This window comes from Bos indicus x Bos taurus, chromosome 10, assembly GCF_003369695.1.
Source record: "Bos indicus x Bos taurus breed Angus x Brahman F1 hybrid chromosome 10, Bos_hybrid_MaternalHap_v2.0, whole genome shotgun sequence".
Lineage (NCBI taxonomy): Eukaryota > Metazoa > Chordata > Mammalia > Artiodactyla > Bovidae > Bos > Bos indicus x Bos taurus.
Window position 1 is genome coordinate 74,363,126 of NC_040085.1, and position 12,341 is coordinate 74,375,466.

The window sequence follows — 12,341 nt, forward strand, 5'->3', positions numbered from 1 at the left end:
AGGGCAAACCTGACAAATCACCACTCACTCCACACATGAGCCTTAGTATGCACATTTCGGTGTTTGGGGAACTATGTGTTCTTTTGAAATGTGTCTGGGTCATGAGTAAGTACTGGGGGAGAGGGGACAGGAGCCTTTTTCCAGTTAATGAAGTGAGGCTTCATGGAGGAAGATTTTCTTAGTCACATTTCCTGTTTCACACTGACCTTTTCAAAGGAAAGCCACAAGTAAACCAGTACCAAGGCCTGCTTATAAGATCTGCCCACAGGTATAATAAAGATGCTCTAAATAAAGAGCACATTGGGCTAAGCTTCACCTGAGTTAGTGGAAATAAGACACTAAGAAGGTCTGATGGGCTGAGATAAAGAGGATGGTGGCCCTCCGTGAACTGCAAAGAAAAACAATGGCATGTAAGAAATCTGAATGCTTGCTCAAGAGAGATGTAAGCAGAGAGGCAGAGAAAAACCGTGCAGTGATCTCCTCGTTGGTCTCTAGGTACTTAGGGCTTTGTTGTTGTTGTCTAGTCACTAAGTCACATCTGACTTAGCGGACTGTGACATCTGACTTTGCGACTCCTTGGACTGTAGCCACCAGGCTCCTCTGTCCATGAGATTTTCCCAGGCAAGAATACTGGGTCAGGTTGCCATTTCCTCCTCCAGGGCATCTTCCCAACCCAGGGATTTAACCTAAGACTCCTGCATCTCCTGCATTGGCAGGCAGATTCTTTACCACTGAGCCACCAGGGAAGCCCACTTAGGGCTTAACCTCTTGTTGTAAAACAGAGGCTCTAAAATTAAGAGAGATGCTTGGTGTGATTTCAAAAGAAGGAATGATGTCTGCATTGTAGAATTAGTTACAGGACTCAGGATTATTTAGTCTTGTGAAGAAAGGACCGAGAGATACCTGAGGAGCCGGAGAGTTGGTGAGGATTGGTTATTTGATGGGCAAGATGGCTGAGATGCAGCTCCACAGCTGTGACCGCAGAATGGAAGGCCCACACAGAGGCAGAGACAGAGAATGTCCAAGGATGTGCTGAAGATGACTGGAGCTGGAGATGGACCAGCTTGCCGAGGCCATGGTTGGCCTCACTGTCACCAGCAGAGGTGGACCATCGGGTTTCAGAGCCAAGGTCCCATGAGATGAAGGACACCAGCTGTCATTGCTCTCCATGTCTACTCAAGGAGAATGTCACAGAGGAGGGCTGAGGTCTGGGAAACTTTGTTTGTTTTAAATAGGGAGGCCTGGAATTGGACTAAGGGTGGAAAAAAAAAAATCAGGCAAAGGAAGCAGTGATAATGTTAGTAAAAATGAAGTGGGAAATAGGGGCCAGGAGATAAGAGGCACTAAGCCAGAGAGCACCTAAAAGTTAAAGAGTCTTGATTTTTGTGTTTTTGTCAAAAGTAAAAAGGACTTCTTAAAATAGGTTATCCATGGTCAGAAATAAAAACATAGCAAATGATAAATAATATCTCATTCCCACTTGTCCCCCTCATCCATCCAGTTCTTATGTCCATATACCCATCTTTATTCATTTCTTACCTAGCCTTCCAGAATTTCTTTCTGTAATTATAAGCAAATATGATCACAGATATTTGCCTTTTCAATTCCTCTTTTGCACAAATGTAGTATGATACCACATATACATAGTATTGCACCCCAGAGTTTTTCACTCAAAGGAGCATTCCAGAATTCTTACCCTATCGGCAAGTAGGGAGTTTCCAGATGCCTCTTTGCACAGGGAATTGAGAGAGAGGTATTCTCAACCAGAATACCTCCAGGTCTCTTCCCAGCCAGCCTCCAGGTTTCTCTTCCATCCAACTCCACACCTAAAACTCTCACCCACCGCCAGAGTTACTCTCAAATCCCCTTAAACCCTTCTGTGCCGCTCAGGAGATTTCTTACTCGGGCACCATATCCCTGAGGAACTCACAACGTCCGTTTGATGGAGAGGAATGCAACTTTGCAGAGTGAGAGTACGGCCAGACCTCGGCATTTTAGAGGAAGAGACGCGCCTCTGTTGCCAGAAAGCACCTTTTCCAGCCAGCACGAAGCCCTCAGCTGCCACGATCGAAGCTTCAGGCCACCCCTCACCCTGGTGTTCCCTCCACACCCCCAGCCCTTCTCAGCTCAGTCGACCCGGCTGTCCTTCCCCCATGACAGAGCTCCCAGGACCCACCCTCCTCCGGCCCCAACCTGCCTGGAAACTGAGTGACGTGGGGACTTGCAGGCCATCTCTGCCAGGTCACAGTCGGGTGAGGCAAGAGAGCTGGTCAAGTGGTGCCCACATGCTCCTCAGAAGGGCACAGGTAGCGGGGAGCAGAGTGGGCACCTTTGCCAGGCCCTCACGCTGCATCTCAGGCCTCACCTGAGACTATGCCCTGACTTGTACTGCTTGGGACCACCCCTCAACAGTGTCATGTTCCCAGGGGTCTCCACCTGCTGTTCTGTGACTCCCCTGAAATAACATTTTGAAAGGCGGTCTATGTCATGGCTATGAGCTTCCCAGGTGGCTCGGTGGTAAAGAACCCGCCTGCCAATACAGAGGCCATAGGAGGCGAGGGTTCGATCCCTGGCTTGGGAAGATCCCCTGGTGGCAGGCATGGCAACCCACTCCAGTACTCTTGCCGGGAAAATCCCCATGGACAGAGGAGCCTGGCGGGCTACAGTCCATGCAGTCACAAAGAGCTGGAGACAACGAAGCAACTGAGCACGCACGCATGCACGCACGTGGTGGTTATGAGCACTGGTTTAGGGTCAAGCAGATGTGGGTTTGTGTCCTGGCTCTGCCCCTCACACGCTGTATGGCCTGGATAAACCCCTTGACCTCTTAGGGTCTCAGTTTCCTTATCTACAAAACAGAAATAATACTTATTCCAGAGGCTTACTGTGATGATTAAATCAAGGTGATGCTCAGACATAGAGAACAGACTTGTGGTTGCCAAGGGGGAGGAAGGGGAGGGTAGGGCTAGAGTGGGAGTTTGGGATTACCAGATGGAAAGTAGTATATAGAGAATGGATTAACAAGGTCCTACTGTATAACCCAGGGAACTCTATTCACTATCCTGTGATGAACCATAATGGAAAAGAATATATAAAAGAATGTATGTGCCACAGGCGTTAACAAAGTGTCGCAAATCAACTCCACTTCAACAAGATTTTTTAGAAGTATATGGGAACTTCCCTGGTGGTCCAATTATTAAGACTTTGTCTTCCAATATAAGGCATGCGGGTTCCATCCCCTGGTTGGGGAGTTAAGATCCCACAGGTCTCACGGCCAAAATATCAAAACATAAAACAGAAGCAATACTGTAACAAATTCAATAAGGATGTTTAAAATGGTCCACATCCAAAGAAAAAAAATCTTTTAAAAAAGAAAGAATGTATATACAGGCATAACCGAATCACTTCGCTGTATAGCAGAAATTAACACAAAGTCGTAAATCAACTATCCTTCAGTAAAAATATAAATAAAATTTTTAAATTAATTTCATGCTATTTAAAGTCTCAGTCTGGTATAATCAGATGCTCCAAGAGTGGCCTCAGTTGTCTCTCTTCCACCTGCCCTGCAGAGCCCAACACCTAAGCACAGGTAACAAGTGGACCCTGGCTGGAGGCCACACAGACACAGGCAGGTTTTGAAGAGCCCCTTGCAGGTGGCAGCTGCAGGTGAGGGAGGGCATCGATCAATCTAGCAGTCTCAGTGTGGGCCTCTGCCTCCTGGAACTTTCAGGGTACAGAAAAGGCCCTCATGCTACCTGCTCAGAGTCTCCAAAAGCATCTTCAGCTCCTGATCTTGCAAAAACAAACCCAGGCAGCACAGGAGATAGCGTTCATACACAGCCACTCCCTGCTTAGCTGGGTAATTTCTATTTTTTTTTCTGCAGCCCTGGTAGGTAGGCCTGGGGGAGGACTGGGTCTGGCTACACCACAATCCCCTGATAAACCCTGAGAGGGAGCAAGAAGCCAGGCAGGGCCTATGCCATGCTCCACTGGCACCTGCGATACCCCCACCACTGAGCCAACTAGGGGCCACACACAGGTAGGGTCCTCACCCTTCCTAGGCCCCGCACCCAGACCAGACCTCTCCTGAAAAGAAATATCCCCAGGGCCCATGTCCCACCAGAGTCTGACAAGGAAGCCTCAGAAAATCACTGCCATCTAGGGCACCCCCTTTACCACCCCAGTCTTTTCAGGAATTTCTTAAACAAGGTGGGATGCAGACCCACAACAACAGAATTCATGAGCCCTGCCAGGATTAACAATGGAAGGAGTCAGGAGGGCCGCCAGGCCGGCAGTCTTTCTTTGGGGTCACTCCACAACTGTGTGTTCAGTGTTGTAAGTGGATTGAACCCCAAACAGAATAAATTCCCGGGAAATCCAGCTGTTTTTATGCCTGGGTTTCTGGGTCGTATGTTTAGAAATTGTCTTGGCTTAACTAGTTCTATTCAGTTTTAGAATCTGCAAGGGGGGTGCCAACCCAAGATATTAAACGGCTAGATCCAGGTTCCCAGCACCTTCCTGCCATGGCTTCCGAGACCTGGTCTGACACAACCTTGCCCACTGGCCAGTCTCATCTTGAGTTCCTCCCCCTTCTTCTGTATTCTACCCACAGACTCTCCCTCCATTCCTCCAAAGTGTTTCCCATCTCACCCATCCCTCTTTCTTGGAGTAGTCAACCCCTCCCTTTGCCTGGCTAACCCTTACTTCATCTGTTCTTCTGCATTAGAGTTTTAAAACCTAAGTGCAGGATTTAGGTTCATCTCAGCCAGTTGAGATCTTTCAGGATACTGACCCCATCCCTCCATGTCCTGCCTCTCTCTCTCCATGTGTGACGTCCACTATTTCCAAGTAATCCTTCCAATGTTCTTATTGTTGCTATTGTTGTGGCTACCTGTAAGTCTTTGTCATCAGAGAGGCTATATAGGAATGAGTTGTGTACCCCACTGCTAGAGGCTTCCTTCCTGAAAGCTGATGTTGATCCATCCACCTCCATGCTAATGGCAGAAGGACGAGGTGGTTTTTTAGTTATCAATTTTTATGGAGCAAATGAGCTCAGGCTTGGCGATATGAAACACCAGATGCTTTTTCATACTCTGAGCCTCTGTGTGTAAGGAATTTGGACAGAGCACTGCAGAGATGGCTTTCCTCTGCTTTACCATGTCTAGGGCTTCAGTTGGGGAAGTGGATGATGAGGAAAGGGCAGGCCATGTGAATAGCAGGGGCTGGAGTTATCTAGAGGCTTCTCCATTCACATGTCTGGAAGCAGTGTTGGGATAATTCAAAAGTGGGTTCAGCTGGAACTGCCCCACTTAAGCCTACATGTGGCTTCTCCGCCTGGCTTGGGTGTCTCATAGCCTGGCAGTTGAGCACCAAGTGAATATTCCAGAAGGCAGAAGCTATGGCGCCTTCTATGACCCAGCCTTAGAAGTCACAGAGCACCACTTTTCCATCCTCTACTGATCAAAGCCGCTGCAAGACTATCAGATTTCAGGGGAGGAACATAGATACCACCTCTGGATGGAACGAATGAGAATGTCAAAGGATTTTAGAACAACCACAGCAGCACTGGAGGCCCACACCAGTGCAGAAGCACTTGGAGTTGGGGGCCCTTCGCCAAGTCAGGGCGTATGTTCTTGCTGCTCAGGCTACTCAGCGGTGATAAGTAATCAAGGAGAAGCAATATTCAGTGTCTCTGACATTCCTGCAGAGAGGAATATAGGCCAGGCTTCCACAGGTAGGACCCTTTGACCAAACTAAGATTGTGGATGTGTCTCCTGAAAAAGGCAGAAGCCCATTTACCACAACTGGGGCTTGTGCAGGGACAGACCAGCAGCATGTGACCTGATGCCATCACACACCTGCAATCCTCCTCCTGAGAGCATGTGAGTTTATCAGAGCAGGTTCCTGATCTGACAATTCAGACATTGTGTCAGAAAAGGAAGGGGACCAAGGCTTGTTCCTGGTGGGCCTACGCTAGCTCCCAGTGATCACCATGCCTTTCAAATGCACGTGGACCATCCTGGACCACCCTGTCTGAGACCAATGTGGAACTCCCCAGAACGGGAAAGGGAGTAGCAAGCACACACGTGTGAAGAGGGAAATGGGAGAAAGCAGGAAGAGCTTTCTAGAATTATCCCCAGATTCCTCTAGAGATGTGAGAAGAAAGGGATCCCAAGGCCCAGGGTATTCAGGTGGTCCCAGCCTGTCAGCAACCTGGCTCTTTCTCAGTGTCCTGCTTCAGGGCAGGCCCCATTTCTTCCGGGAAGAAAAGCATCTGCACTGAAAGGGGTCACTTTATTTCACAAGCTGGAGTACTTGGGACTTGGAAGGAGCAGCAGAGGGGAAACAGCTCAGAGATGGATCTGGGGAAGGTGAAGAGGTGAAATTGATTTTTAGGGGGGTAGTATGCAGTTCTTCTCGTGGAAGCTATGTATAGTAACCCAGAGTTATTGCTTGCTGTAAGTCATCAACCTCCAGATCTCTGGTTGACACAGTCCTAGAAGCCCAGAGCAGGTGATGCCTGCTCTGAGATGATCTAGTCCAACCCTCCTATTAGAGGGATGAAGAAACCATGGCAGAGTCCATTGTACTCACAGAATATCCAGTGCTCCCCCTGCATTTCCCAATCTTCCCTGCAGCTAGTCAGGGATCATGTGATTCATTCTGAGCTGTAAACTGTAAATGACATGTTATTCCCAAGCCCAAACAGTTAAGAGATGGTGTGCTTTCATCATCTCTCTCTTCCCTTTCCATGGTCACCTTACGGGCCACATGTTTCAGTAGCATGGCTACAAGATGGAAGAGGTTCTATCCACCCTCATTAGAGCAAGAGATGAAGCGTGATTGTGTTAAGCTACTGACGCTCAGGGTTTATTTGTCACTTCAGCATAGCCTTGCTTAGCCTGACTAATATGGAAATCAAGGCCTACAGAAAGGAAGTATTTGTAGTAACCTGAATGATGCCTGCCAGGTCTCTGCTCCATCAGGAATGCAGAGTAGGTAGAGTAACAACAGTAGGATTTTCTGCTCGGGGGTAGTGATCAGGCAGCATTGATCTTACAAGCACCGTGCAGTGCTTTATAATTTACAAAGCACATTCATGGAAAATCCGCCACCAACCTTGGCAGGACCATCTTCAGCTGTATTTTGTTAAGAATTTAAGAGACACAGCCAGAGTTTCCCTAGTAGCTCAGTGGTAGCGAGTCCACCTGCCAACGCAAGAGACATTGGTTCAATCCCTGGTCTGGGAAGATCCCACAGGCCACAGTGCAACTAAGCCAGTGTGCCACATCTACTGAGCCTTTGCTCTAGAGCCCAGGAACCACAATTTATTGAGCCCACATGCCATGGCTACTGAAGACTGCACACCGCAGAGCCTGTGTTTACAAGAGAAGTTCCCATTATGAGAAGCCCACACACTGCTACAAAGAGTAGCCCCCACTCACTACCGCTAGAGAAAAGCCCAAGCAGCAACAAGACACTGCACAGCCAAAAGTAAATAAATAAAAAACTGTTTTAAAAAACTACTGACAAACTGTTTAAAAACCAAAAAAAAGACTCTGGGTGGTATAGGCTGATTTTTTTCCCATAGGTCTATTTTTGCAGAAAGTTTATTTCAATATTTAAATAAATATTTACATTTTGCCTTGAGAAGATTCTGGGATCCTTGGAGAGAACTGGAGGTACCCACGGAGTCAGGGCTGGGAAACTCCACCCTCAGGGGTCTCTGACTCAGAGTCCCCTCGGCCTGTCCCCGAGGAGCCACCGCCACCATGGTCCCTGTCAGACCAGCAAATGAAGAAGTTGGCTCGGACCACATCAAAGCAAGATTTCTTCAAAAAATCCAAATCAGAACCAGGTTCCTCTTCTTCACACCATAGAGAGTAAGTAAGAGGGACCTTCTGGAGCTGCTTCCTCTTTCAAAAGAAAGGGGAAAGGCTACAGGCCTGAGAATGGCTGTTTATGTCTGAGAGTAGATGACAAGTTAAAGGCCAAGCTCGGGGACCCAGGCTCCCCGACACTCTGTGTTTTCCAAATTACAGCCTCAGCCACGGGGAGCCAGGGAGGCCCAGCCCCCCTGCAGCCCCAATGCTGGTTACCCGCCAGGCCCACCTGATCTGGAGGTCACTTCAGACCCTCATACGTGTGCCCTTCCCTCTTTGTCAACACAGATGAATAACTCAGTTCTGGGGTCTCATTTCCCCTCCAGCTCCTTCCTCCGAAGACCTCCATAGTCTGACTTCCATTTTCACCTCGATTCTAAAACTGTTCCCACCAAGGACACCACCAAGACGCTATTGTCCAAACGAGAAGCCCTGGCCCCAGCTAGCCCTGCTAGCTCACCCACACCTTAACTCTCTCCCCTGGGATTCCACAGCCCATGGGAGTGCGTGCTGTACAATCAGAAATCGTTTTATACGGAGACCTGCTGTGTAGCGCCATGAACCCAAGTCAAATCACTGAGGGCAGGAAGAGGGTTTTCTATTTCTCTGCTCTTCTTAATAAGTAGAGCTAAGTACGCAGTCGGGGCTTAATAAATGCCTCCTCCATGAATTCTGCTGCCCGCTTGTTGACTCTCCCTCTAACATTGACTTGTTTGGGGCTGGAAGACTGCAGCTTCAAACAAAGCTCTATCACTTACAAATTTGTGGCAACTGGTAAGCTGCTTATCTTCTCTGGTCTGTTTCCTCATCTGAAAAATTGGCATAATAATAGGACCTGGCTCATAGAGTTGCTATGAGGATGAAATGAGTTAATGTGGAGAAAGAACTTGGCAGAATCCATGGTTCCCATTGTCTATCATGTGATGAATACAAGTTATCAATCTTTCATCCAAAACACTTGAGGCCAAAGGTCATAACTTTTTTAAAAATTGAGATATAATTGACATGTAATATTATACTAATTTTAGGTGTACAACTTAATGAGCTGATGTGTGTATAGATTATGAAGCGATCAACTGCAATAAGTTTTGTTAACATCCAACTCTCACATAGTTACAAATATTTTTTCTTGCAATGAGAGCTTTTAAAACCTACTCTGGTACCAACTTTGAAATATACAATACAATATTGTTAGCTATAGCCACCATGCTGTGCATCATATCCCCAGGGTTTATTTATCTTATAAATGGAAGCTTGTACCTCTTGGCCACCCTCATCTGTTGCTCCCACTTCCACTGCCCACCTCTGGCAACTACCATCTGTTCTCTATGAGTTTGGTGTTTTTTCTTTTATAAGCATTCATATGTAAGTAAAATCATACAGTCTTTGTCTTTCTTTGACTTACTGCATCCAGTTTTTATTTTAGAAGGTAATATGGTTCATAACCATCTCTTGACATATCTCCCATGGTGAGTGCCAGGGCAGAATGTGCCCACATCAGATATATTCATGATTCTGAAGCAACTGCATCGATCTTCATGGAGGGACTTAAGACAGAGCCTCTTAACTGAAAGAGCCTCTTCAGTTCAAGTCAAGTTTGCTGCCAGGTAAGATTTGGCAACAAATTAACAACAACATCAACAACAACAAAACAATTGTTTCTGTTGTCGAGATATTTGGACTTCAGCCTTGCAGACAAGGGATTGTAACTTGGTATTAATACTATTCATATTTATCCACTGGAATTTTTCTGTCACCTAGACTGCAACGTGTGCTCGATGACTCCTCTCCAGGAAGCCCTGGCCCCAGCTAGCCCTGCTAGCTCACCCCACCTTAACTCTCTCCCCTGGGATTCCACAGCCCATGGGAGTGCGTGCTGTACAATCAGAGATCGTTTTATATGGAGACCTGCTGCGTAGCGCCATGAACCCAAGTCAAATCATCGAGGGCAGGAAGAGGGTTTTCTATTTCTCTGGTCTTCTTAATAAGTAGAGCTGAGTACGCAGTCGGGGCTTAATAAATGCCTCCTCCATGAATTCTGCTGCCCACTTGTTGACTCTCCCTCTAACACTGACTTGTTTGGGGCTGGAAGAGACCGCATGGTGTCCGGAAACGACGTGGCTTCTGTGCTCATTCAGGTCTAACTTTGCAGCCCACTTAGGCACCTCACTGGCCACCTGTAACCCCCCAAAATGTACTGAGCGTGTGCAATATACTAAAACCTTCCCTAAGCCCCTTTATGCTTTAATTCACTTAATTCTCACAGTGACCCTGCTGAGACTACCATTTCTCCAGTGAACCCCAGGCACTGTGCATAACATACAATTTACTAATTTCCCCATTTTAAGTGTACAAAGCAGTGACACTAAGGACATGCACTCTGTTGTATCACCATCACCACTACCTATTTTCAGAACTTCTCATCTTGCACAGCTGAAACTCTCTACCCATTAAGCACATCTCCCCATCCCCCACCCCTTGGTAGCCTCTGATTGACTCTGTCCTGATGAATTTAACTATTCTAGATATTTCATATAAATGGAATCATACAATATTTATCTTTCTGCGTCTGGTTTATTCCACTTAGCCTAATGTTTTCCGGGTTCACCCATGTTGCAGCATGTGTCAGAATTGCCTTCCTATTTGGGGATGAATAATATTCTATTGGGCATCTACACCGCATTTTGTTTATCCATTCATCTGATGGACGCTTGGGTTGTTTCCACCTTTTGGCTATTGTAATGATGCTGCTGTGAGCACAGGTGTACAAATATCCATTCAAGTCCCTGTTTCAATGCTGAGGATATACAATTACTAGGAAATGGAATTGCTGGCCTTATGGTAATTCTATGTCTGGTTTTTTGAGGAACCAGCAAATTATTTTCCATGGGAGCTTCAATCCATTTCAGTTATTATTTCTCCATCCCTCCACTCGTCACACAACTAGTCAGTGGGTGTCGTCCTCATGCAGGCATGGTGCTAGGTTCTGGGGACTCACGGGGCACTTGCAGTGTGACGGTACATAGACACAGCCAACAGTATGAAGAACACAAACGCACGGCGTGGGCTTCCTCCCTGTTTGTCCCAGTATATCTCCCCTCCTACCTCCTCTTATCAGCTTTTGTGGTTCTCCACCAATCTGATGACTCTTCCTCAGCATCCATCTCTCCCAGCACAGTTCAAAACACTCCACACACCTGCAGGCTGAGAGAAGTCCCTTCCAGACTCTCTGGATTCCCACCTTTCGACCTTCCTTAAAATGACATCACCTTCCCTGAAGCTTGTGGAACCTCTTGCCGTTGTCAAACTCTGACTTGCCAATCGTGGACTTCCAGCTCACCATCCCCACTGGTCTTCATAATTGTCTGGTCCCCTAGGCAACCCACCCCAGCATCTTCACACACCCCTCGCCGTCCCTCTGTGCCTCCATCCTGGTGTCTCCCCAGCTGCCCTGGGGGCCCGGCCAGGACCAGCCTCACTTCAAAGTGGAGTGAAAGTTGGATTTTCCGTCCAGAAATACGAAACCAGAGTCACATTCTTTGGTGAAGCCTTTCTATATGAATCCCTCTCCGGAGCTTCGGGCCACTCCTATTTTGCTTTTAATCAATTTGGTTTTAATGAATTTCTGTACATGAACCCCTCTCACCATCGATTTCCATTATAAAACTGGAAGATGGGTTTAAAGAAAATAAATTCATGGCAGGCCTCCCAAATGTCTGCTGGGCAACTATGGGCTCCCACCCCAAGGACCTGAGCGTTATGGGGAACCGCAGCCTGGGCCCTGTTCTACCGTGTTTTGTGGGGAACCATGGCTTTTCACTTTTGCCCTCTCTTGGCCCCCTTTCTGCGAGGGGTCTTCTGTAAGACTCGAGCTCAGCCTCCCAGCCATAGAGAATGGAGCCTCTCCTTTGAGGTGCGACAGTCCTTCCTTTTCTCCTACCATGTAGTTGGCAAGACTTCCCTCAATGGGCTGCTTGCTGCTTTCAGGGCTTTGGGAGCCCGCTTGCCTCTGGGGGTTAGCATATAGACCCCCTCCTTATGTCCCCTGAAGTCTCCAGCCCACATCAAATCACATGGTTTCCTAAATTCCAGTTTTCTCAAACTGGAACAATGGGGAACTTCAGTTTTCCTTTCTCCTCTCCACCTCCCACTCAGTTCTCACAGCTTCCTCCTAGGCTCCTCGACCCATAACTGGCTGGGAATTCATGTTCAGCCAACCTGAAACATTAGCATACCTAAAAGCCACATTTACATTTTATTACTCTGTAGGAAGACATGTACAATACAACCTACAATAAATGGAAGAAAAGAGAAATTGACACAGGTTCTCCAGGGTGTAGGGTGGGCAATATATACCTATATATTATTTTTAAGACTTTTTTTTAATGAGAAGGTGGTTAATGAAGTAGCTAGGCCTGTGGTATGCCGGGTGTCTTATGCCACTGGTGTTTCTGCTTC